The 25,199-nt window shown below is 41.7% G+C and overlaps 1 long non-coding RNA gene across 1 annotated transcript in view; it reads right to left on the bottom strand.

Annotated features, from left to right (window-relative positions):
* The window catches only part of LOC110522363, a 54,810-nt gene extending 29,920 nt beyond the window's left edge, over positions 1-24,890 (bottom strand). Inside the window, exons 1-2 of the long non-coding RNA XR_002473300.2 lie at positions 24,144-24,890; positions 23,973-24,028 (exon numbers count right to left, since the gene is read on the bottom strand). This is a non-coding gene — a long non-coding RNA (uncharacterized LOC110522363). The remainder of the gene's footprint in view (positions 1-23,972; positions 24,029-24,143) is intronic.
* Between the last annotated feature and the right edge of the window lie 309 nt (positions 24,891-25,199).

Below are 25,199 nucleotides of genomic sequence, written 5' to 3'. Positions count from 1 at the left end.
ATCCCTAGCTGCGTCCTCAAAGCATGGGCAGACCAGCTGAATGGTGTGATTACGGACATATTCATTCACTCCCTATCCCAGTCTGTTGTCCCCACATGTTTCAAGATGGCTACCATTGTTCCTTTACCCGACTTGCCAAAACTATAGTTTATTAACAAGAAATGTGTGGAGTGGTTGAAAGACGAGTTTTAATGACTCCAACCTTAGACTACTTAAACTTCTGATTTCAACTGTAGACCATAAACAGGATAGTTATTGTTTCAACAGAATGACTCACTCTTGTAATCTACACATATTTATCAATTTAAACAACAGTGGTAAGAACAATGCAGCCACTCTTTCTGGATCATAGTCATAGTATACAGTGGGGAGTAATGGTGTTTGTTTCAAGGGGCCATGCTGGTTGACTTCAATTCCACACTCAGGTATATAGGGAAGGTGACATTAGATCGCCATGGGGCCGGTATATTGACCTCTCATTGTTTTTGTTTTTCTGTTTTCAGGGTGAGCTACCTGTTGTCCAGGTCAATGGAGCTGTGAGACTCCACTGAGCCCTATTGATTTTCTCACCTCTAGCTCTCCTAGGTCTACCACTTTAAATTCATCCTGTGTGCCGAGTCTGACCCCATCTCACCTATATCTACCTCTTTCCCTAAGCTCTCTACCTGCCCACTCCTCTCCTTCCCTTCGTCCTCTTTCCTCCTTTCTCCCTCCCCCACCCTCTTTTAGTGAGATTTTCAAAAAACATAAACTAGAACGCCCTTAAATGTTTTGCATAACTCAACTCAACAAACAATGTAGTTGTTGGCTATTTGTTGCTTAGAAAACACCAAGCATAATACCAATTGATTTGTTGTTCAGGGCATGAGCTGGTTCTAATGTTAGGAATGGTTCAGATAGAAATAAACATTTCTCTAGTCATGTGGAGGCAAGAGGCATAATTGAACTGTGCATTACTTTCCATGCAATAGCAAATATTCCCTGTGTGTACCTCAGCACCATGGACAGCTCCACTGGAATGGTTTTGGTTATTCTGACTGCTTTCTTTGACGCATACACAAAGCAGTGATTGAAAAGTAAACTACAATTGGCTATTACATCAGGTCATGTAATTGAAACGATAGCCAAAGCTTTTAGATTCGTATTTTAAAGGCTGTGATGCTATTCCCTGCTCTCTTGAAAGGATCATGGTGAAAAGCAGTGATGAAACCAGCCCTACTCATTTGGACCAGATCAGCGCAGTGAAGATGACCCCAGAACATTTGGGCTAGCTCTGCAGTGGCAATTCATCAAATGCTGTTTAACTCTGCTTACGTCAAATAAAGGCCATTTGGAGACACTGTTGTGGTTAATGTTGCAATTAGTATTGAACACTGCATTGAATTTCAACTCCAACAAGATTCTGTCTGAGGCAGAGGCAATTTTAGAATGTGTGGGCCAATGTGAAAAGGAATTACTCTGGTCGTGATTTGTAAGGACCTTGACTATGTGACTAGGTGAAGATGGCACTGGGACGCATAGCCACTGTTTTACAGGTTCTTTACCAATTCTGTACTTTGTGTGTTGTTTTGCACTGATCTTAATTTTTTTGGTACATAATGTTTCCACCATTGTTCACTATGACCGCAGAAAGCTAAGAAAGGAAAAGACATCGCTATAGAGGTCACCATTTGTGAAGATTGATGAGACTATGGCAGTGAGTAAATAAACCGCCCTAGCCTTTGTTTTCTTGGCGAATGTGCAATTGCTGCATAACAAACTGGATAAACTCTGAGACTATCCTATCAATGGGACATTAATAAGAACTGTAATATATTATTATTTTCAGAGTCATGGCTGAACAAGGACATGGATAATATACAGTTTGCTGGGTTTTCCATACATCAGCAGGACAGAACAGCAGCATCTGGTAAGATCCGTGAGGGTCGGTTGTGTCTCCAGCTGTCATGCGCTCAATAAGGAAGTGTCACAATCGTCTGAATGAATGGACCAAGGTGCAGCGTACTTAGAGTTCTACATGTTTAATAAAAATGAAACTCACCAAAAACAATACAGAAGAAAATGAAACGTGATGTTCTGGGCTGCTCACAGGCAGCTACACAAAAACAAGATCCCACAAACAACAGGTGGGAAAAGGCTGCCTAAATGTGATCCCCAATAAGAGACAACGATAGACAGCTGCCTTTGATTGGGAACCATACCAGGCCAACAAAGAAATAGAAAACATAGATTGTGTTACGATGCGTGAATGAGGACCCAAAAGCGAATTAATGTAAACAGAGCTTCTTTAATAACCAAACAAAGGTAGGCTCAGATGGACCGGCAGATTCCGACAGGACAGGACAAGGTTGCAGCAAACATGACGATAGTCTGGTTCAGGCATGACTAACACAAACAAGAATCCGACAAAGACAGAAACAAAAACAGAGAGAGATATAGAGGACTAATCAGAGGGAAAAAGGGAACAGGTGGGAAAAGGGGTGACGAGGTAGTTAGGAGGAGACAAGGAACAGCTGGGGGGAAAGAGGGGGAGAAAAGGTAACCTAATAACGACCAGCAGAGGGAGACAGGGTGAAGGGAAAGGACAGAAACAAGACACAACATGACAATACATGACAGATTGCCCACGCTAGTCACACCCTGACCTAACCAAATAGAGAATTAAAAGGATCTCTAAGGTCAGGGCGTGACAGGAAGTGGTCAGATGAAGTGGATGCTAAACTACAGGACTGTTTCGCTATCACAGACTGGAATATATTCCGGGATTCATCCGATGGCATTGAGGAGTTTACAACATTTGTCACCAGTTTCATTACTAAGTATATTGACGACGTTATCCCCACAGTGACAGTACATACCTACATATCCCAATCAGAAGCCATGATTTACAGGCAACATCCACACTGAGCTAAAGGCAAGAGCTGCCGCTTTCAAGGAGTGGGCCACTAATCTGGAATTTATAAGAAATCACACTAGGCCCTCCGACGAAACATTAAACAGGCAAAGCATCAATACAGGAATAAGATTGATTAAGCTTTTGGTATTACAAATGCATTGACACCCGGTCCCGCCGGTGTAACTGCTTACTGGCTGTACACTAACTTTACTGCATGATTGTAGCGGGTTTACTAACACATTAGTTCTATTAGCTATGCTGACTATGGCGTTACTTTAGCTACGATGGTGACAATGATGGAGGCTATGTGTAGCGGTTTGGCTTGGAATTTTTTTTCTTTCTTGCTTGGTCACATACAGCCGATGTGTTGTGCATTGTCCACAAGTGAAGGGAAGAGAAGGAACAGAACGTGGCTGTTTTGAGAATGAACTCTGTTGACGTGTGATCAGGGTTGTATTCATTCCACCGATTTTGTTGAAAAAATGTTGCTTAAGCATTAGCAATATGTCCAATTGAAAATCTTGTTTGCAACTGTTGGACTAATAATTACAACCTATATCAGCTAGATGCAGGCAAGACTGTGCAAGGTGGTATTGAATGGCATTGTCTGTCACCTGAAATGTGTCTCTCGACCTGTGTGCACCTACGTTGTAAACTTTAATTGATAGGCTAGGCTGTAGCAACCTCATGATGGGTATGGGGAAAATTTGAGTGTCAGGTAGTAGCCTAAACCTATCACTGTTACTGTACATTGAACTGGGTGAAGGGAATATGAATGAGAGGCATCCAATATTCTGTAATAGAAATAAGGCCATGCTCATGAAAAAATGTATTGTTCTCCCTTATTTTAAACATCACTGACCGCCACTGATAGAAAGACTTTGCGATAAAGGGCACATTCGATGGGTCAACAAGGAGTTTCCGAAGGGTACGGAGTCATAGACCTATGTTGAAGCCCTCTGCTTGTCCCTCCATTTTCAATTTCAAGGGTTACGGTCATCAACATCACTTACTTCGGAGTCAAGCAACAGCCAAACTGAATTGAGGAGGCGACGCGAGTCAATGGAGCCTGAGGTAATGTTAAGGTAATGATGGGGCGGTGAGTCGGAAGCAGGTGCAGGTGAAACATTTGAATTAAATCAAGAACACGACACTAACATAAGGTGGTATGCTGATACACAAGAACAATACCAACTGGTGAGTGAACCTGGGAGAGTGAAATATAAATGGCAGGTAATGATGAAAGTAATAAAGTCCAGGTGTGAATCATAATGATTCACAGGTGCGCGTAATGATGAGTGCCAGGTGTGCGTAATGATGAATCTCAGGACCGGGGGTTAGTACTCTGGTGAAGTCAGGAGGGGAGAAGCAGGGGCAGACGTGTCAGTACCCCCCCTGACATGCAGCTCCAGCCTCAGAACGACACCGACCAGGGGGACGACCTTGAGGACGAGGAGCGGGCGGCTAGGTGGAAATCACAGATAAATGTTTGGGCCCAGAATGTCCTCCACTGGAACCCAACACCGCTCATCTGGGCCCTTCCCATACCCCTCCACCAGATACTGGAGCTGACCCCCATGACGCCGGGAGTCCAGTAGGGATCTGACAGTGTACGCCGGGCTCCCCTCGATGTCCGGGGGGATGGAGGTGTGCCGTGGGGGACAGCATCTGCTAGGGGTCCAGGAACCACCGGCATAAGAAGGGAGACATGAAAAGAGTATGAGATACGGTAGTGACTGGGTACTTGTAACTTGTATGTTGTCTCATTGTCTCTCTGTAGAACCTTGAACGGCCACACAAACCAGAAGCTCAGTTTCTTGCAGGGCAGGCGGAGTGGGAGGGTTCCTGGTAGAGAGCCAGACACGATCCCCAGGATGGAACACAGGGGTCTCACTGTGGTGACGGTCTGCCTGCTCCTTCTGACGATGGACGACACGCTGGAATCCCAGGAGTCTCAGTCTGGCCCAGGGTCCACGGGGCCAGGGCCGGCTGGAAACCCAACACCCACTGGAAGGGGGTCAACCCAGTGAAGGAGTGACGTAGAGAGTGACGTAGAGAGTACTGGCATACTCTGCCCAAGGAAGGAAATGTGCCCACTCACATTGCCTGTCCTAACAATAATTGGTATGCTGTAATGATGGGGGCGTGAGTAGGAAGCAGGTGAAAGAACAGCTACTGGTTGGAGACGGAGGGATTAGAGAGATGACTGCAACACGGTGAGGTAAGCTACAGCCTAACCTATATTTTGTAGCTAGCCCAAGGGTTGTAAGTGTGTATTTGGTAAATGTATGGAGGTATCTTTAGGATAGTAATAACATCTTTATTACTTACAGGCCCATGGATGCAGTAATGAAATATTGTAAAATCACAACTATATGGTTATGATGATTCAAGTCAGTGACGGAATTTTGGATGAAAAGCGTGCCCAAATTAAACTTCCTTCTACTCAGGCCCAGAAGATAGAATATGCACTCTAAACACTCTAAAGTTTCCAAAACTTTAAATAGTGTTTGTGAGTATAACATAACTGATTTGGCAGGCGAAAACCTGAGAAAAATCCATTCAGGAACTAGGATTTTTTTGTGTGTAGTTTTCTATTCAATGCCATTACAGTATCCATTAGCTTAGGACTCAAATTGCAGTTCCCATGCCTTCCACTAGATGTCAACAGTCTTTAGAAAAAAATTCAGGCTTGAATTCTGAAAAATTAGGGAGTAAGAGCAGTCTGAATGAGTGGACCCTGCCGTGTCACAGAACTTTTTCATACGCGCGACCGAGAGAGTGCCTTTCTTGTTTACCTTTTATATTGACGTTATTGTCCGGTTGAAATATTATCGATTATTTAGGCTAAAAACAACCTCAGGATTGATTTTGAACGTCATTTGAAATGTTTCTACGAACTTTACGGATACTATTTGGATTTGTTGTCTGCCTGTTGTGACTGCGTTTGAGCCTGTGGATTAATGAAGAAAATGTGTTTTTGGATATAAAGAGACTTTATTGAACAAAAGGAGCATTTATTGAATAAATGAATGTCTTCTGAGTGCAACCATATGAAGATCATCAAAGGTAAGTGATTAATTGTATCTCTATTTCTGACTTGTGTAACTCTTCTACTTGGCTGGTTACTGTTTGTAATGACTTGTCTGCTGGGCTATGTTCTCAAATAATGTAAGGTATTCCTTCATCGTAAAGCATTTTTGAAATCTGACACTGTGGTTGGATTCACAAGAAGTTAATCTTTAAACCTATGTAAAATAGTTGTATCTTTTATGAATTATTTCTGTATTTGAATTTGGCGCTCTGCAATCTCACTGGATGTTGGCCAGGTGGGTGTCCCACATACCCTAGAGTGGTTAACGCACCACTTGTGGTGGGAGTGTCCAGGTGCTAAAAGAAAAGTGGATCACCACAGTTCACCACATCACGAATATACACCAGTGGTTCACTGGAGACACACTCAACTGCTGTGAGCACCCCCCTTACACACCAGAAGAGGAATGAGACCCTAGATGAACACATCGTCTGCAGCTTGAGGCAGTGAGGAAAATGGTCCTCAACCTGAAATTGTTGAAGGATCTCGAGAAGGTAAAAAAAACATATCTGTACATGTATTGCAGTATTTTGACTAAATTAATAAGCACATTTTACAAACCCTTGTTTCAGTTTTGTGCATTACTGTGAATAACCACAACCAATGAATTTAATAAAATCATTAACAATGTAATTGTAGTAGCCTACTTATTAATTTCTTGCTCCTACTTGAGACGCAGACGTAGACGCAGACGTCTCAAGTAGGCACCTGGAAATGCAAATGCGCTACGCTAAATGCTAAATGTACTCGTTAAAACTCAAACGTTCATTAAAATATACATGCAGGGTATTGAATTAAAGCTACACTCGTTGTGAATCTAGCCAACAAGTCAGATTTTTGAAATGCTTTTCGGCGAAAGCATGAGAAGCTATTATCTGATAGCATGCAACACCCCAAAATGCCTGAAGGCGACGTAAACAAAAGAATTAGCGTAGCCGGCGCTACACAAAAACGCAGAAATAAAATATAAAACATTCATTACCTTTGATGATATTCTTTGTTGGCACTCCTATATGTCCCATAAACATCGCAAATTGGTCTTTTTCCCGATTAAATCTGTCCATGAATGCCCAAAATATCCATTTGTATAGCCTGTCTGCATCACGAAAAAAGCTCTCTTCCAACACGCAACGTCATGTTTAAAAATTATATAAGTTGCCTATATTCTTTGACAAAACACTTCAACCTACTTTTATAACCCAACTTTAGGTATTTGTAAACGTTAATAAGCGATCAAATTGATCACTGGGCGATCTGTATTCAATAGCAGCTACAAAAGAAAACAGTGTCCATTTTTCAATCTTCCAAAATCGATTGAGGTAGGCTGGATGGAATCACGGATCTATTGGTAATGTCTCAATGGATTTTTGTCAATGAAAATGACGTTTTTGGCGACATCGTGTGGAAGCTGTAGGAATTGCATCCGTCTCCAGATTATTTAAAGGAAACCAAATTTAATATGGAGACGGATGCAATTCCTACAGCTTCCACACGATGTCGCCAAAAACGTCATTTTCATTGACAAAAATCCATTGAGACATTACCAATATAGTATATGCATATGATTAGTATGTCTGGATAGAAAACACTCTGAAGTTTCTAAAACTGGTTAAATCACGGCTGTGACTATAACAGAGCGTGTGTTTCATCGAAAAGCGCAAGAAAAACTGGTCACTGAAGGGGCGCATGGATACTTTTTTCAGATTTCAGTGACCAGTTTTCCTAATCTGACAATTATATGCATATTCTAGTTTCTGGGGCTGAGAAATAGGCAGTTTCAAATGGGTACGTTTTTTTTAGCCAAAAACTAAAATACTGCTCCCTATACGCAAAAGGTTAAGGTAAGCTACTGTTGTTTCGTCTATTGAGCTTGTGCTTGAGGCAAAGACTTGCATTCACAACCATACGCCTTTCATGTGAATCCTCTTCTTGTTTCATTGGAACTCTTAAAAACACCTATACTATACTATACTATACTATACACCTATAATATATATATGTATACTATATATTTTGGGGAGTTCGAAATATTTTCTCTCCTGCCTGTGATGCAACAATGCCAATATGGCGATTTACAGTTACAGTTAGTTGGCGTTTCCATTCCCTTTTAATAATCGCTGGTCAACTGCCAACAACACTCGTACGGCCATTTCCCCTACATTTGCTTCACGCTGTTAGGAAGTTACTACTGAGGAATGACTGACGGACTGGGTTACACCATCTTATTTATTGTGCTGACGATGATACCGTGTTTATTATTGGAAGGGAAGTGGCTACTGTTTATTGTTATTGGTTGTATTTGGCATCGGAGGATCTTTTTATTGCCAGGATATTGGCCATTGATGTTATTCGTTTTCATTAATCTGATTATCATAAATTTGTTATTTTATCAGTCGTTATGGTACTCTCTCAATTTTCCAGTAGGCATAAGATGAATGTGTTAATTAGCATGTGTGGGTGTGTGCCTATGAATCTTGTCTTTTCTCATCATTAATCCCCATATAACTTGTCATAGGCGAACCTACCACCGTCGTCTTTGTTATACAATTAGTCAGTATGTCATTACAGTCTAAGTAAAAAAAGGGTGATGGCTTCAGGGAGAGAATATCCACAGCCTAATCAAGTGTGAAGAAATCAGACAAGGACTACAGGGAATCAACATCATGACAAATTTAGACTCTGAAAATAAATAAATAAACATGCAACAACATAAAACATAAAAGCCCCTAAGACAAGAAAGAGATAATCCATCGACAAATGTGTTTTTTTGTCCTCTGATTTCAGATAAACAAACAGGGATTCATGCCCAATTAAAACAATATTTACAGCATGTTTGTGAGAAGCTTCAGCCCCCAAGGTTGGCAATTGGAAGGAAAGCAGAGAGTTAAGAGATCTACCTTGTTTGTGTGTGTGCCTGTGTGTGCGTGTGTGTGTGTGCTATCAAAAGCTTATCCATTTGATGCCTCAGCCTGACTGTTAGCTCTGCTTTATCAACTCCAAGGTCTGGACGATGATGCAGCCAAATCCATTCTAACACCTCCAAGAAAAACTGTCCTAATAATACAGTTCCTGTGTCAGAGATTGGTCAATCATCCACAGTGTTCTGGATCTAAAGACTACTGAACAAAGCTGAGGACATAATCTACTGCCCCTTGACAATCTTTTGTATATCTATCAACTATACAGTATGTACATCTTGAAAGGTTGGTAAATTACTAATGAAGGTGTATTTCCTACTTATCTACCCCTTAATACATCACAGAACCCTTTTTACTTCAAAAGACAATCTAATGATCTGTTGACACAAGGGGTATTTCTGTGCCTCATACGTAAACAATCTGTTTAGATTTATATTAATCCATGATTGATAAATCAAGAATGCTATCAAAACAGCCAATACTGAAAACAATAGGCCTGTCATCAGCTGAATAGATGGAATATATAAATGATAGAAAATAGGTTGGCGGTAAGCAGTAACTATAGTAAGTGGTGAGACAATAGTGAATACAGATGACAGAGCCAGTTTGCTACAGCAGGAAAATTATTCAGCCGCAACATAAAATTTGAATTATTATGTGGATATAATGAATTCACTTTTTTGTAGGAGTTGATACATTTTTTGTTTCGGAGAATGAAGTCTGAAATTTCATAGTGGACATTGCAAACTTCAGATGCCTTTTTAAACCTCAAATACACAAGTTTAACATGTCCTGTATTGCAGGAATGTCCTCCTGCAAGGGGATGATCAAATTAAGATCTTACATGTGTACATGCAAATGACTGGGCTGATATTCATCTATGGTGATCTTCTGGAAGGAAGAGGGTAAATGAGCTAAGGGAGAGTGAGATTTTGTGATGTTTGTACCATGTCTGTATCATGATAGCCAGCTCATCATGACATGTGGTGGCAATGTTATGCATGCTACAGATGGTGTCTGACGACCCTGGCATACGACGGTGCCCCGTGAATCATGGGAAATCTGGCAATGTGCATTCTGACTGGAGCCAGCAGAGGAAAATATGAATACTTTAATGTAGTGAGTAATATTTATCTTGTATGCATATTACAGAGCCTTGCGAAAGTATTCGGCCCCCTTGAACTTTGCGACCTTTTGCCACATTTCAGGCTTCAAACATAAAGATATAAAACTGTATTTTTTTGTGAAGAATCAACAACAAGTGGGACATAATCATGAAACGACATTTATTGGATACTTCAAACTTTTTTAACAAATCAAAAACTGAAAAATTGGGCGTGCAAAATTATTCAGCCCCTTTACTTTCAGTGCAGCAAACTCTCTCCAGAAGTTTAGTGAGGATCTCTGAATGATCCAATGTTGACCTAAATGACTAATGATGATAAATACCTGTGTGTAATCAAGTCTCCGTATAAATGCACCTGCACTGTGATAGTCTCAGAGGTCCGTTAAAAGCGCAGAGAGCATCATGAAGAACAAGGAACACACCAGGCAGGTCCGAGATACTGTTGTGAAGAAGTTTAAAGCCGGATTTGGATACAAAAAGATTTCCCAAGCTTTAAACATCCCAAGGAGCACTGTGCAAGCGATAATATTGAAATGGAAGGAGTATCAGACCACTGCAAATCTACCAAGACCTGGCCGTCCCTCTAAACTTTCAGCTCATACAAGGAGAAGACTGATCAGAGATGCAGCCAAGAGGCCCATGGTCACTCTGGATGAACTGCAGAGATCTACAGCTGAGGTGGGAGACTCTGTCCATAGGACAACAATCAGTCGTATATTGCACAAATCTGGCCTTTATGGAAGAGTGGCAAGAAGAAAGCCATTTCTTAAAGATATCCATAAAAAGTGTTGTTTAAAGTTTGCCACAAGCCACCTGGGAGACACACCAAACATGTGGAAGAAGGTGCTCTGGTCAGATGAAACATTGGCAACAATGCATTGGCAACAATGCAAAACGTTATGTTTGGCGTAAAAGCAACACAGCTGAACACACCATCCCCACTGTCAAACATGGTGGTGGCAGCATCATGGTTTGGGCCTGCTTTTCTTCAGCAGGGACAGGGAAGATGGTTCAAATTGATGGGAAGATGGATGGAGCCAAATACAGGACCATTCTGGAAGAAAACCTGATGGAGTCTACAAAAGACCTGAGACTGGGACGGAGATTTGTCTTCCAATAAGACAATGATCCAAAACATAAAGCAAAATCTACATTGGAATGGTTCAATAATAAACATATCCAGGTGTTAGAATGGCCAAGTCAAAGTCCAGACCTGAATCCAATCGAGAATCTGTGGAAAGAACTGAAAACTGCTGTTCACAAATGCTCTCCATCCAACCTCACTGAGCTCGAGCTGTTTTGCAAGGAGGAATGGGAAAAAATGTCAGTCTCTCAATGTGCAAAACTGATAGAGACATACCCCAAGCGACTTACAGCTGTAATCGCAGCAAAAGGTGGCGCTACAAAGTATTAACTTAAGGGGGCTGAATAATTTTGCACGCCCAATTTTTCAGTTTTTGATTTGTTAAAAAAGTTTGAAATATCCAATAAATGTCGTTCCACTTCATGATTGTGTCCCACTTGTTGTTGATTCTTCACAAAAAAATACAGTTTTATATCTTTATGTTTGAAGCCTGAAATGTGGCAAAAGGTCGCAAAGTTCAAGGGGGCCGAATACTTTCGCAAGGCACTGTATATATAACTACACTGCGACCTGTGATAACACTAAGCAATTAATAGACCAAAGTCTATTAAAATGTTCATCTGACTGCATAAAGATGATTTAGCAATATGTGCGAGACTATAGTTGAGTTACAGTAAAAGAAAGGTCAAGAAAGGTCTGAGAATTGTCTATCAAAGGCAAACGTATTGAATTACATTCATAAATGTAATGAATTCATATAAAAGGCATAAAGCTTCATAAGTTACAAGGCAATACTGACATAAACAAAACATGAAGTATCTAGGCATGATCAGAGAAGAAAGACCAAAAAACATGGCTTGTGCCATGGCCTATAGCTCATGGGAGAAAGGGGGGAAGAACAAGAGAGACTGTATCTCACCACAGCAGGTCAGGAACAAAGAGAAAGACAATGAAATGAATACAATTTTATGACCATTTGACCATATTTATAAGTCAGGTTTTACATGACTTGAGCAAACACAATTTGTATTTTTTTAAATATTTTTTTTACCCCCTTTTCTCCCCAATTTCATGGTATCCAATTGTTAGTAATTACGATCTTGTCTCATCGCTACAACTCCCATACGGGCTCGGGAGAGACGAAGGTCGAAAGCCATGCCTCCTCCGAAACACAACCCAACCAAGCCGCACTGCTTCTTAACACAGCGGGCCTCCAATGTGTTGGAGGAAACACTGTGCACCTGGCTACCCTGGTTAGCGCCGCACTGCGCCCGGCCCGCCACAGGAGTCGCTGGTGCGCGATGAAACAAGGATATCCCTACCGGCCACACCCTCCCTAACCCGGACGATGCTAGGGCAATTGTGGGTCGCCTCACGGACCTCCCGGTCGCGGCTGGCTGCGACTGAGCCTGGGCGCGAACCCAGGGTCTCTGGTGGCACAGCTAGCGCTGCGATGCAGTGCCCTAGACTACTGCGCCACCCGGGAGGCCCGCAAACACAATTTTGTGTTCACTGAATTTTTGCCTACGTTTTCTCAAGGAAGCTAAGTTTTGGCCAACTTAAAATGTTAAGTTAACACTTTAACCGACAAGTTGAATAAACAAAAAAAGTCTGTGGAACCAGTTACTTAATAATAATTAGTTGAAACAACTGAACTTTTTTTTTTAACGCTGAACACCTAATCAACAAAAAATAATAGATATGCAGAGGAATGGACTGAAGCCACAGTTAGCATACAGGTCACCTGGATGAATGGAAATACAGATATGGTCTTTTCCTTTGCTTCTCCATCTTACGGACCGGACTCCCCTGCCACCCCCCGCACCGCTCTCTCACCGTCAGGGGAGGACATTACTGCCACTCAGACGTTCAACCTCTTCCTGCTGTTCACCCTCTTCAGTCGCTCCTTAAATAGAGCCATCAGTCTGGAGTCGGCCTGTAATTATGATGAAATACTAATTAAGGGCAGACCCAGCCAGACATGCCCCCACTCCCATTCTCTCTCTCTCTCCATCTTCCTCTCTCTCCTTCTCTCTTTCTCGCTCTCTCTCTTCCTCTCCCTCTTTCAGACCCTCTCTCCTTTCTGCTCCAGATGGTCTCAAGTACAGAGGACACCCGAGGAAGAGACTGCTTCCAGGACTAGCATGTGTGCTATCCTGTCTAGGATAGGTCTGGATGTGTTTAGACTTATATGCATGGACGTGTTTACACAGCCCGTTCTCTTATGGAATATGCCAGGAGGTGCCGATTCTGCATGTACAAGATTACGTTTGGACCTGGCGAAATGTGAAAGCTATACCCTGAGTGCCTACTACTGTTTTAGTAGACTTGCGGCTTGCTAGGGTGTTGTGAATGGGGATGGGGGATGGGCAGACTCCGGCTCAGAGGGTCTTGTGTTCAATCCCAGTGCTAGGCACTGTTTTTTTAAGCCTTTCCCAAACCTTTACACTTAACTTAACAACTCGGAACTAATACCTAAACGTAAGTTTAACCCTATGCCTAACCTTAACCCTAACATAAACCATTTGGGACTATTGCCTAAACTTTAGTTTCACTTCACAGGGTTTGACTGACAGCTAAAATAAGGCACCACATGGCTTAACATGGCATAATGCTGTTGCTGCAGTTATGCCACAGGTTTGTGTTTACAGTGCATTCTTTATCTTGTTTTCAGTTGCTAACTACATCCATTAAAACGCATTGGCCAAATAATATAAATGGATTGATGTCTAAGCCTCCTATTGTTCTATTATCTATAAAATGACCATTAGATTGTACTCTATCTTTGGTGAATGTTTACTAAAGTATGCTCTTTAGAGGTTCCATTAAGAGGTTAGCATTAATGTTTTGGTGGATCTGAACAGGCATTAAAAGTAATTATCTATTAGCTATATGGACATGCCAGCATGCTTCTGTGACTCCTTCCCATCCATTATTGGTCTTAGTTATCCTCAGAGGCCATCTCTGCTCAGATGGTGGGCAGATAACCCCAGATAGAGGTGATCAAGGGTGGGCACAGTTCATTACCTCCACCATCTCACTTCTGCCATACCTTGGTGCTCTCTCTATCTCTCGCTCTTACCCTCTCTTCTTAGAAGCCAAATGCTTTGCTAAGCAGCAGACAGACAGGCAGGCAACTAATGTGTCAAACGGTGATGTATGAGGCATAGAACAGCTTAATTGGCAATCATTGGAGGATACACCCAATAGGTCCTCCAGTTCCTCCATGAGATATAGACCAGCAGATGGAAAACCTTGTCCTGTCCACCTGATCATCATCAGGAAGTAACAACACATACATGACAGGAGCCATCCCACGTACAGTATAGTAAAACTCTGAAAGTTAGCCAGGCTCTGTGCAGGACTACCCACATCAGTCATGCATTGGAAGGCTGGAATTATAGCCTTGAAATGTTGAAGTCTTGCCTTAAAAGACTAGAATTCACTGGCCATAGTGCAACTCACCATCATGTCTTCATCAGTATTTTTAAAGACAACCCTCTGTCCTCAGGGTAACCTGTATTCAGCCTCCAGCCTCCTGTCCCCAAATCTCCCTGCACCTGTTCCAAGTCACAAGTGCCAACCTGGCAAGAGCCTCATTGTCAGAGAGGAGTGAAGAGCTGTTTGTTCGCTAGCTCTCCTACTGTATCTCCCTCTCTCCCTGACAGCCCTCCATGAATGCCACTCGAAAGCTCCACAAAAGAGAGTGGAGCTCAGATAAACACAGGGACACAGAAAATAAGCGTCCCTAGGATAGAGGCGCTCTGTGCAAGGTTGGGGGCTCAACTCACTGAGTTCCTGTGGAATCGCCAGGCTGAGGCATCCCACTTTGTTACTGAAATGTGCTTGTTGCTCTTCAACACTGAGATGAGTGCACTGTCACAACAGAACTAGTCCTACAGATGAGTTATAAAGTAAAAACAAAGAAATTGCATATAGTAGTAGGAGTATATCAAGGAGGGCAGTTTTGTCAACAAAGAATAATAACTATTCTGTATACATGAATTGCCATTACATTGTAGATATGTCTTCAAAAAATCTGCTATAAGTTAAAGTGTCATAACAACCTCTTTGATGCCTTGTTTGAGAAAGGCATGTTATAGGCCCTCCCTCTTCAGATGGAAGCCAGCTGCCGCTCACCCTTGAGGTCCACCATTGTGCCCCTGTTTCCTTCATGTATTTGATGCTGTTCCTATTGTTTTTCTTGTTCAATAATATATGGCACATATGCTTGCTTCTGACACTAGTGCTTCCAGTTTGGGATTTGAGCTGGATAAAACTTCTAAAGAATGGCTGACACTCTATTGTTCACTGCTGGCGCACTCTGCCAGTCCCTTGTTGGGGTGGTTTTGTGAACAGTGAAAGGAACCATCATTCGCCAATCTTGTTATTTTTAACCAGAATGGATAGCAGCTACAATAAACAATGATACTTTAGATTGATATTCAGACTTGGGGTCTAGTGACTCCATTATATACAGTATCTGTGTTGATAATTGTATATCTCTTATAAGCACTTCATTAATGTATTTTCAACTACTATGTCAATCAGGGCTGGATTAATGCAGGGGGTATATGTTATATATACAGTATATATTATATATGAAGTATATATTTTATATTTTTTCACTGCATCCACCAATCACAGAAAGACTCAGAGCCTGCTCTCAATGAGTGTAGACAGCTTGCTGCTGTCTGCTTCTACTCCGATAATCATCAGATGGGGGGAGGAGAGGAGGTAGGGAGCTCACATGGGTAACTGGGCGCCCTGGCTTGATAAATAAAAAAATAACTGCATAATAAATAATTGTGACTGGTCAGTTGTGTGAGTCAAGGGCTGGGCCCAAGCCCGTAGGGGGCCTGTCCCTCTGCCAAAAAGTGCCCCCCAACTTGCTAGGGTTGTTGCTAAAACTTGCAAAATACTGACCGGCTAACGCAATGAACCAAAGCGTCCATTGCTATGCTGGTTGCTTGGCTCTATTTTACCTTGTAGCTGTCGAAAAGGACGGAGGACTCAGGCAGTTCTAGTTCTATTTCACCTCATAAGTACTAGGACTCTGTTTTTGATGGTGACAACCTGCTGTCTACCTACTGCTTCAGAGGACTGAAAAGACTATAAAGAGAACACTCTTTATTTACCATATATTTGTCTTTACATAAGAAAATATTGTTAAAAAGGAAAGAATAATGTAAGCAGTTTTTAGATTGACATTGCTAGCTTCTGTACTTATTTACCTCAGCCTGCCTAGTCAGCTAGCCAGCCAGCTAGCTAACTAGCCAGACAGTTTTATTTAGCTAACGTTCCTCTTTAGGTTTCTTCCTAGCTTTTGGCCTTTCTAGGGAGTTTTTCCTAGCCGTGCTTCTACACCTGCATTACTTGCTGTTTGGGGTTTTAGCCTGGGTTTCTGTACAGTACTTTGTGACATCAGCTGATGTAAGAATATAACTTTATAAGTACATTTGATTGATTGATTGGTTAGCTAGCCAGCTAGTGGCAATGTCAATGGCATCCCTCGAGTGGCAATGGCATCCCTCGAGGAGATTATCTTTTATCTTTCCAACTAGGCGAAGTACTATGAAGGCACCACTGATCATGACAAGAATTAACAAATGAACAATTCAGGGTAACGTTAAGCAGTTAACTTCTATTAGATAACTGGACAGATTTAGCTATGTACAACCATTTTCCATCTAGCTAGTTGGTTGTCTACGTGTTGCTAGCTATATGTTATATGTCTGTCATATTGAAGTATCTTGCTATAAGTTAAACCTGATACATCAAATGGATAGGTGTAAGCAATTATGGTCATTCCAAATGCAGTAAACTATGGTGCTTTGCTAGAAAGACACAGATATAGAGAGATGGGAGAGGAGACAGAGAGATGAATGGAGAGAGAGAAACAGAGTGAGAAAGACAGCAGTGAAAATTTACTTAGACCTGAGTATTTCAACAAGTCGTCTCTTCCAAATTGTTAGGCAATCATATGTACCTACGGGGGAAGGATGGCCAGCCACATAAGAGAGTGATTTTTTTCTGAGGAGAAGGAGGCTGTGCTGGTCGAGATGCATGCTGGCCATTTCGGGAATGAAGTGCTTGATTGCCAAAATCAACCTCCGCTTCTTCTGACATGGAATTGTCAAGAAGGTGGACAGCTGGGCATATGAAATATCCTTTTGCTTATCAATCACATTCTATTATATTTGAAATTATTATGATTTCAATGAATGTCATATCAGACAATGTTTCAATTTGTGCTTAACGGTCAGTACCCCGTCTAGCCTGCCAGAAGTTTGAGAGGGTGAAGACTGTGGCGCCGGAGTTGAAGCCCATCAAAGTTGTTTCACCATGGCACATGATCAGTAAGTGTTCCACTTCAAAATTTGCCGTGATAAGTTGTTTAGCAAAGGTTTCTTTATTTGACCACAGCAGAGTTCAATATTATAGAATGTGTGTGTGTCAGTATCCTTACAAATATAATATCTGCATACTGTATGACACAGATATGGGTAAGAATAAAGCAATCTTCCGTCTAACACTTTAAATGTTAGGGATAGACCTCAAGCCCTTCACAAAATCCAGGAATGAAAACAGCTGGTGTCTGACGGCGACCAATCACTTTATCAAATGGGTGAAGGCAGTACCCATTAAGGATCTACGGGATCGGTGTCTCTATACTAGGACGGTTGTTGCTAACGTGCGCTAACGTGACTAGAATGACGTTGTAAGTAACAACACATTTTCCAGGACATCGAAAGCTTAAATGATTGTTAATCTAACTGATCTGTCCAATTTACAGTAGCCATTACAGTGAAATAATACCATGCTATTGTTTGAGGATGGTGCAAAACAACAACAACAACAAATGTATCACGACAACTGGTTTGATACATTCACATCTGAAGGTACATAATGTTATTTCATTCAGTAATCTTATTCAGATTTTTCATCCTGAGGGTCCCAGAGATAAAGGGTATCATAGTTGTGTTTCATAAAATCTATTTTTATATTCATTATTTGAACCCCTGCTTTCGCTGGTCCCACAGCCACCATGCCCGGCCATCTAGATGTGTGAAGGTTAGTGTTTTTCTCTGTAGGGAAGCTAATGATCCATCATGTGTACCATTCCAGGGAGTATGGAAACTTAATATTTGTATTACCATATCATTTGTGTATGTTCTCTATTGTTATGTACTTGAAAATGTATAAATTCGCCAATTTGGCACATTTGGGCAGACTTGCAATGCTTCACAGGATCAGACTGAAACTTTGCACACACACTGCTGCCATTTGGTGGCCACAATCTAAAATGCGCCTAAACTCCAATATGATATTATGGCATTTCTCTTGTCCATTGTCTGTGTTCTTTTGCCCATCTTAATCTTTCCATTTTGTTGTCCAGTCTTTCTTCACAACTCTGCCTAGAAGGCCAGCATCTTCACCTCAGTCGCCTCTTCACTGTTGACGTTGAGACTGTTGTTTTGCGGGTACTATTTAATGAAGCTGCCATTTGAGGACGTGAGGTGTCTGTTTCTCAAACTAGACAATCTAATGTACTTATCCTCTTGCTCAGTTGTGCACTGGGGCCTCCCACTCCTCTTTCTATTCTGGTTAGGGCCAGTTTGCGCTGTTATGTGAAGTGAGTAGTACACAGCGTTGTACGAGATATTCAGTTTATTGGCACTTTCTCGCATGGAATAGCATTCATTTCTCAGAACAAGAACACACTGACGAGTTTCAGAATAAGGTTATTTGTTTCTCACCATTTTGAGCTTTTATTCAAACCCACAAATACTGATGCTCCAGATATTCAACTAGTCTAAAGAAGGCCGGTTTTCTTGCTTTTCTCATGACCAATTATTCATTTAAAATTATAAACTTGGATTAGCTAACAGAACGTGACATTGGAACACAGGAGTGAAGTTTGCTGATAATGGGCCTCTGTACGCCTATGTAGATATTCCATAAAAAAATCAGCCATTTCCAGCTACTAGTCATTTACAACATTAACAATGTCTACACTGTATTTCTGATCAATTTGATGTTATTTTATTGGACAAAAATTTGCTTTTCTTTCGAAAACACGGACATTTCTAAGTGAGCCCAAACTTTTGAACGGTAGTGTGTGTGTGTGTGAATATATATATATATATATATATATATATATATATATATATATATATATATATATATATGTATATATATATATATACAGTGGGGAGAACAAGTATTTGATACACTGCCGATTTTGCAGGTTTTCCTACTTACAAAGCATGTAGAGGTCTGTAATTTTTATCATAGGTACACTTCAGTACTTAAAAATCATACAAGGTGATTTTCTGGATTTTTGTTTTTTGATTCCGTTGAAGTGTACCTATGATAAAAATTACAGACCTCTACATGCTTTGTAAGTAGGAAAACATGCAAAATCGGCAGTGTATCAAATACTTGTTCTCCCCACTGTATATAGAGTGCCTTGCGAAAGTATTCGGCCCCCTTGAACTTTGCGACCTTTTGCCACATTTCAGGCTTCAAACATAAAGATATAAAACTGTATTTTTTTGTGAAGAATCAACAACAAGTGGGCCACAATCATGAAGTGGAACGACATTTATTGGATATGTCAAACTTTTTTAACAAATCAAAAACTGAAAATTTGGGCGTGCAAAATTATTCAGCCCCTTTAAGTTAATACTTTGTAGCGCCACCTTTTGCTGCGATTACAGCTGTAAGTCGCTTGGGGTATGTCTCTATCAGTTTTGCACATCGAGAGACTGACATTTTTCCCATTCCTCCTTGCAAAACAGCTCGAGCTCAGTGAGGTTGGATGGAGAGCATTTGTGAACAGCAGTTTTCAGTTCTTTCCACAGATTCTCAATTGGATTCAGGTCTGGACTTTGACTTGGCTGTGATTTTCTGGATTTTTTTTCTCATTTTGCCTGTCATAGTTGAAGTGTACCTATGATGAAAATTACAGGCCTCTCTCATCTTTTGGAGTGGGAGAACTTGCACAATTGGTGGCTGACTAAATACTTTTTTGCCCCACTGTATATATATATATATATATATATATATACACTGCTCAAAAAAATAAAGGGAACACTTAAACAACACAATGTAACTCCAAGTCAATCACACTTCTGTGAAATCAAACTGTCCACTTTGGAAGCAACACTGATTGACAATAAATTTCACATGCTGTTGTGCAAATGGAATAAACAACAGGTGGAAATTAAAGGCAATTAGCAAGACACCCCCAATAAAGGAGTGGTTCTGCAGGTGGTAACCACAGACCACTTCTCAGTTCCTATGCTTCCTGGCTGATGTTTTGGTCACTTTTGAATGCTGGCGATGCTTTCACTCTAGTGGTAGCATGAGTCTACAACCCACACAAGTGGCTCAGGTAGTGCAGCTCATCCAGGATGGCACATCAATGCGAGCTGTGGCAAGAAGGTTTGCTGTGTCTGTCAGCATAGTGTCCAGAGCATGGAGGCGCTACCAGGAGACAGGCCAGTACATCAGGAGACGTGGAGGAGGCCGTAGGCAGGCAACAACCCAGCAGCAGGACCACTACCTCCGCCTTTGTGCAAGGAGGAGCAGGAGGTGCACTGCCAGAGCCATGCAAAATGACCTCCAGCAGGCCACAAATGTGCATGTGTCTGCTCAAACGGTCATAAACAGACTCCTTGAGGGTGGTATGAGGGCCCGACGTCCACAGGTGGGGGTTGTGCTTACAGCCCAACACCGTGCAGGATGTTTGGCATTTGCCAGAGAACACCAAGTTTGGCAAATTCACCACTGTGCTCTTCACAGATGAAAGCAGGTTCACACTGAGCATGTGACAGACGTGACAGAGTCTGGAGACGCCGTGGAGAACGTTCTGCTGCCTGCAACATCCTCCAGCATGACCGGTTTGGCGGTGGGTCAGTCATGGTGTGGGGTGGCATTTCTTTGGGGGGCCGCACAGCCCTCCATGTGTTCGCCAGAGGTAGCCTGACTGCCATTAGGTACCGAGATGAGATCCTCAGACCTCTTGTGAGAACATATGCTGGTGCGGTTGGCCCTGGGTTCCTCCTAATGCAAGACAATGCTAGACCTCATGTGGCTGGAGTGTGACAGCAGTTCCTTCAAGAGGAAGGCATTGATGCTATGGACTGGCTCGCCCATTCCCCAGACCTGAATCCAATAGAGCACATCTGGAACATCATGTCTCGCTCCATCCACCAACGCCATGTTGCACCACAGACTGTCCAGGAGTTGGCGGATGCTTTAGTCCAGGTCTGGGAAGAGATCCCTCAGAAGACCATCTCATCAGGAGCATGCCCAGGCGTTGTAGGGAGGTCATACAGGCACGTGGAGGCCACACACACTACTGAGCCTAATTTTGACTTGTTTTAAGGACATTACATCAAAGTTAGATCAGCCTGTAGTGTGGTTTTCCACTTTAATTTTGAGTGTCACTCCAAATCCAGACCTCCATGGGTTGATAAATTTGATTTCCATTGATCATTTTTTGTGTGATTTTGTTGTCAGCACATTCAACTATGTAAAGAAAAAAGTATTTAATAAGAATATTTCATTCATTCAGATCTAGGATGTGTTATTTTAGTGTTCACTTTATTTTTTTGAGCAGTGTATATATATACATATATACATACACACACACACACACACGCTATATATTAATATATATATAGCGTATATAAATATATATCTTCTGTCATGTAAATAATGTAGAATTGCATGAAATGCATTTTTATAAGGTAGTTTTTTTTCTGACCCTGCTAAAATTTGTTCCCCATGTGTGGAAAAATCCTAAAAACGCCTCTGCTCAATTGTAGCTTATGCCACATGGCAAATGCTATTGTGGCTTTATTATAAAGGGGCTTTTTCTTTAACAGCAAATTTACCATGCATCGAATTGCATCTGGTATGTGTATTTGTTTACAGAAAATGATGGTGTGCTGGGAAGGGGGAGGCTTTAAAAAAAATTCCGGCCCTGATGTCATTAATCTTGTTGAGATTGATTTGAAATGGTTTATTACATCATATACTATGGGACTGGTGTTTAAGTGTTAATAGGACTGTGTTAAGATCTATGCATATTCATGTTGAAAGTAGAGCAGTATATAGATTTGAGAGAGGACTGACACAATGTTACTGAATTAATCCTGTTTCCGCCTGGTTAAAAAGAGCCAGGCAGATGATCCATTACGCATGAGTAAATACTTATTACTAATAACTTAATCAGCTGTAATTACTTCCTTTCATCATCACCTCTTTGCTTGGAGACTCATCGCAGAGCCATCAAGGGGACCCCAAACCCTCACGCCTCAGTGCATACCCTTCCAGGGGGAGCTTAACCTCTCTTCAAGCATCTCAGACCTGATTACAGACAACCAAATGTGTGGGTATTATCTGAGTGTTTGTGAGCTCAGAGGTGCTCACCTCTTATCTCAATAGACCTGTGGGTATCAAGTGTGATTGTGGTAAATAGAAACCGCTCACCATCCGACTGCTCTCAAGACACATAGAGTACAAAGAGACAGGCATTCACTTCCATCAACAGTGTATTATGGTGAATCCTCAGTGTCCCAAGCACATGTCAATTACAATTATGTGTAATTACAGTAGAAGTAGAGTGGGAGTTGGTGGGAGGCAGGGATACCAATAGCATTATGGTGAAGCTTGTGAAGATGATGATTCTGTACAAATCAGACATGGCTTCAAATAATATTTGTTTCTTTCAAATATTAAGAAGAAATTAGTCAGTGATCTTTCCCTTTGTTTAAAAAATAAAATCACTCAACAATGAAAAAAATAATCTCTTCACTCTTGACTTCATCATCCAACTCTCTTATGCGCCCAGTTCCCCTACCCAACTTTAAAACAGAATGAATGAGTTGAAGATTTCTAGAAAGACCACATTTACTGTGACAGACTAGAGGGTGTGCTTCCACAACCATCCCACCAATCAAAGGGCTTTCAAGCAGCTAGGAGGTTGGTTTCTGGCAAACAGGTCTGTCAGGCTGACAGGGAATGCATCCCACATTCTGATGAGTAATAATATAGTCATGTTCCTATAGCTAGACTGTACAATATGTGCAGAAACTCAGATTTATAATCACTGCCAGACATCTCGGGCTGACAAGGGGAACTACTATACCACTAATGCAATAACTCAAGTATTTACTGGTGTTTCCTGTAGTTGACACAATCTTTTTCCACCAGCACTCAGCAAGAAAACATAACGTAAAAGCAGCAAGTCATTGAATATTCCCTGCACACATTAATAATATTGTTGTATAATTGTCCACAAACACAAAAGGCAGTGGCACAATTGGACTTAAAACCCCAGGCAAACTTGTGTGCGATTAAATGAGTGCACAAGTGCGATTAAATGAGTGACAAATACACATACTCAGTCAGGGGTAACTGCTGACACTCTTTTCCTGTAATACACCAAGTTATGCTCACACACATTAAAACCCACAGTCACACTTTACTTGGATAGTTTGGATTGTCCATCTTTAGATGCTCTACAGATGGTCATACGATCAACAAACTATCTGTGGATAAGCAACTGCTTGCAAAGGTTAGGTTTAGAATAAGAGTTAGGGTAAGGATAAAGGTTAGGGATCTGGTTAGGATAAGGGTTAAGGTTAGGGTCAGGGTTAGGGTTAGGCTTAGGAGATAGTCAGTTGAAATGTTACTGATAATCTGTAGAGCATCTATCTACAGATGGACTATCCAAATAAAGTTATATTAATCCCACTAATGGAAAAAAGAAAATATTCAATGCATTCTAAATTCAGTTTAGAATTTACGTAGAAATATAAAATGTGAAAGTCACTCACCAGTGCAAGATGTCCAGTTAGCATGCAGAGTCATGGAATTGTACCGGTCTCAAGTGCTTTCAGAATGCATGAGGAAGGATGCACAATTTTATATGCAGAGAAAAAGCAAGTAAAAAATCTATATTTATATTTCTCTAGCGCCAATATATTTTGAGCACAATGTCAACTCACTTTAGTTGATTTGGTTAATTTTCAGTGCGACGAGGGCAGCAGCAAAGTAAAATGAAAATAAAACTCAAAATCCAATGAGTTTACTCCTTTTAACTCTTGGAAGTCAGCTGTGTGCAAGGAAGCGGAAGAATCAAAACAGCTCGAGGCCTAGACTTGAACTCAACTCTTTTTCCTCTCAGTAACACAATATCAATACATCCACTAGATTGTTTACCCTGGCTGAGGCTCACAGCGATGGGCAACGCAGGACCCCTGGGGAGTGAGGAGGACAGGAGGCGTCCCAAGGAGATAGAGATGGAGATCCTGGGGGTGCAGAGAGGTGCAGAGAATGCTCCTTGAGTCCTCTACTGGTACTTCCTTCTTTCTGTCTAACCTGGAGAGCTCCAGCAGCTGATTCTCATTCAAGCCAGGCTCTCTCTTGGCATGAATCCCCCTTCAAACACAAGCGGAGGAGTAGAAAAGCAGAGGAGGGGAGTAGATGGATAGAGCAGGAGGAGAAAAGGAGGGGTGTTAAGAGACTGACTGAAAGGTACAAAAAAAAAAAAAAAAACAGTGTATTCCGAAAGTCATATTGCTTGTGGCATGTGAAAGACGTAGTGGTTCCTCCTGGTGTGCGTCCTGTGTACCTCCCCCTTCCGGCGTCTCCCTGTGTAGTGGTTGTGGCGCGGCTGGAGCGGGGGAAGTGAGTGACAGAGCGTTGGTGAAGGCTGCTGTGTCCTTCCTGCTATAGCAGCAGTCTCTGCTCAAATAAATGCCTAGGCTGTCACAGCACTCTGCTGATTCACATTAGATTCAGCTTCCCTCTCTCTCTCTCTCACTCTCTCTCTCTCACACACACACAAACACTCCCTCCCTCTCTATATCTCTTCCTCCCTCCTTCCCTCCCAAACTCCCTCTCTCTCTCTCTCTTGTTCAATGACATGTGAGGAGCCCGGAATACAAATCAGCCCTTTATTCTGATTTTATAAAAAGATGCCATTGTGCAACCCCAGTTTGCCAACTTCGGGAGCCAGAGGGGGCTACATGTCATCCCCCAGACCCCTGACTGATAATCTG

This window comes from Oncorhynchus mykiss, chromosome 1 (assembly GCF_013265735.2).
Source record: "Oncorhynchus mykiss isolate Arlee chromosome 1, USDA_OmykA_1.1, whole genome shotgun sequence".
NCBI lineage: Eukaryota > Metazoa > Chordata > Actinopteri > Salmoniformes > Salmonidae > Oncorhynchus > Oncorhynchus mykiss.
Note: the sequence above shows the minus strand (reverse complement) of the source record. Positions and strands in the feature narration are given on the sequence as shown.